The sequence below is a fragment of the Corvus brachyrhynchos genome, unplaced genomic scaffold, assembly GCF_000691975.1.
Source record: "Corvus brachyrhynchos isolate BGI_N302 unplaced genomic scaffold, ASM69197v1 scaffold707, whole genome shotgun sequence".
In the NCBI taxonomy this organism is placed as follows: domain Eukaryota; kingdom Metazoa; phylum Chordata; class Aves; order Passeriformes; family Corvidae; genus Corvus; species Corvus brachyrhynchos.
In genome coordinates this window covers 24056-26857 of record NW_008239064.1, presented here as the reverse complement: position 1 = coordinate 26857, position 2802 = coordinate 24056, and the positions used below count along the sequence as shown (strand labels likewise).

Sequence of the window (2802 nt, the reverse complement as noted above, 5' to 3'; positions counted from 1 at the left end):
GGGGGGGCCGCCTACACAGAACAGGGCTGGGGGGGGGCCACGGATGGAACAGGGCCACATGGTTCCAGGATGTCTGTGTCCCGGAAGCAAGAGAGAGCTTTCCCGGGGTTTGTTCATTATTAAATGTGGACCACAGAGGCGTGTCAAGCTCTTTAAGTGGCTTAAAAAATTGTCAGTATTCAAACTAGCCAGTTGATAGGTTCAGTCAGGTTATAGAGGAAGCTGTAAGCACCTCTTTGCAAGAGAATCACTTCCGTAGCTATGCTAACCCATGACACGAGAGCTGGAAAATTTTGGTGGTACATAGCATGGCTCAGCTTGGCCTGTTGGAAAATATCTGGGATGGTAGTGAGTTGAGCTGGCATAGCCAGGGCGTCTGCTTTCTGATTACCTTCTGCTATTGGTCCCGGGAGATTTGTGTGCAATCTCACATGCATAATGTAGTAAGGCTGCTCTCAGTGGGAGATAAGATATATCAATTTTGAGAGCAAGTTATAAATGTTTCGATTGGAAACTTCTTTTAGCAAAGCATTTTCTGCCCTTGCAGTAACTCTGGCTACATAGGCCGAATCTGTGACTAAGTTGAATGGTTCTTTGAACTTCTCAAATGCCCTAACCACTGCGGCTAATTCTGCAACCTGGGGTGATCCGTGGACCACCTTGATGTCAGCCTCCCACCGCTGCGTCTTAGGATCCCGCCAAGTCATGACTGACTTGTGGGATTTCCTGGAGCCGTCTGTAAAAACTGTTAGTGCATTGAGGGGTTTCCTACTTTGGATTTCTTTTGGAATCAAGTGAAAGGTCAAATTGAACAATTTATGCTTTGGATAGAGCACTAAAATTTTGCCTTAGTAACTGTCCAGTGCAGACTGCAAATTTACCTTGTTTTGAATCAAATATTCCAATGTCTCTGTGGTGATGGGCAGATATATGCATGTGCAATCACACTCTGCAAGGGTGTGGAGGCACGCCCTGGCCTTCATGACCAGCTGAGCCATCAGTTCCTGTGGTGTGGTTATACTCTTGGACAGTTGATGAGGGAGAAACACCCACTCAATGATGATGAGGGGATCTCCCTGCACCTTGTCCCACTGGAACAGCAGTCTGTGTAAGTATGGTATTTTTCCCAGAATGGCAAACTGGAAAGGGAGGTCTGGTTGGTATCAGTGTGCTTGTCGAGTGGATATTGCGTACTGTACCTTCTTGATGGAGTTTCTTGCTTCGTCCATGAGAATCCGCGGGGAGTTCAGGTCATCATTCCCCCTCAATAACTTAAAAAGAGGTGCCAAGTCGTCTGTATTAATTCCCTGCCAAGGCCTGACCCAATTAATCGACCCACACAATTGGTGTAGTTCTTGTAGTGTCCTGGGGTTATCATTAATTACCAATTGCTGGGGTACTATTATCCGCTCTGTTATTTTCAGGCCCAGGTACTTCCAAGGGCTTGTCTTTTGGACCTTTTCTGGCTGGAGTTCAAAATGATGTTTCTCTAGAGCTTTAATTACAAAGTGCAATGTCAAGTCTAGGTATTCGTCTTTGGGGGCACAAATTAAAACATCATCCATATAATGATGGATGATTGCTCTGCAGGCCATCTTGCGAACCGGGGACAGAATGCGGGCGACATACCATTGGCAAATGATTGGGCTGTTCTTCATACCTTGCGGTAAGACCTTCCAATGGTAGTGCCGCATGGGAGCTTCTCGGTTGATGGAAGGCACCGAGAATGCAAACCAGGGGGCATTGTCAGGGTGTAGAGGGATCTGAAAGAAGCAGTCTTTAATATCAATCACTGCCAATTTCCAATTCTGTGGGAGCATAGAGGGAGATGGCATCCCTGGTTGCAGGGGTCCCATGTCCTCAAGAACTTCATTTATCTTCCGCAGGTCATGGAGGAGCCTCCATTTATCTCTCCCCAGTTTTTTTATGACAAACGCCGGGGAATTCCAAGGGCTCTTGGTTCTATATTTTCCTTGGCAAGTTGCTCCTCAACGAGTGCATTGAGCACCTTTAATTTTTCATTTGACAAGGACCACTGGTCCACCCACACCGGGGTATCCATTTTCCAATTTAGTGCTTGGGTGGGGCACTCTGCAGTGGCCCCAATCAAAAATCCTGGGGCTTCTTGGGTATATCAACCCGAGCCCCCCATTGGGACATAAGATCCCTGCCCCACAGGGTAAAGCCAGTGTTAATTACAAACGGGTAAATGGATGCCGTTTGCCCATCAGGTCCCTCGATTTGAATAACGTTTGCTCCTTTCTGCTCTTGCAGGTCCCCCTATACCACTGACGGTGTCACTTACCAGTTGCAGCTCCCATTGTGACGGTCACTCGGTGTTAGATATGACCATCACATCTGCCCCTGTGTCCACCATTCCGGGCAGTGTGATGTTAGTTTTACCGTTTTGGAGTTTGCAGTTAATCATTGGTTTTTCTTTTCCTACCACCTCCGTCCAGCACACTGATGGAGTCCTAGAGTCTCTTGGCCGGTCCTTCGGAAGGATGATAGCCTGGGCGATGGTACTGCCTGGTGGTAGGAAGTATGGAGGACTGATACATCGTATCATTACAATAAAGGCTCCGTCTGTTTATGTTTTTACAACTGCAGGCGATATTTCTAATTCTGATGGCGATTGCACAGTGTCCCCAATAACAAAAATATATATGTCTGTTAGGGTTCCTCCCCCCTGGCGTGGGGTCTGGGGGGGAAGGGGACCCTGGAGTAGAGGCATGGCCTACGGGGTTTCCCTACTCCCTGGTCAATCCTGTTTCCCATTGGTTATTTTTTGTTTCCCGTCCT

General features: G+C 47.6%; 1 pseudogene; it reads right to left on the bottom strand.

Moving 5' to 3' along the window:
- The window catches only part of LOC108447912, a 4835-nt pseudogene extending 2514 nt beyond the window's left edge, over window positions 1-2321 (bottom strand).
- Window positions 2322-2802: the final 481 nt, after the last annotated feature.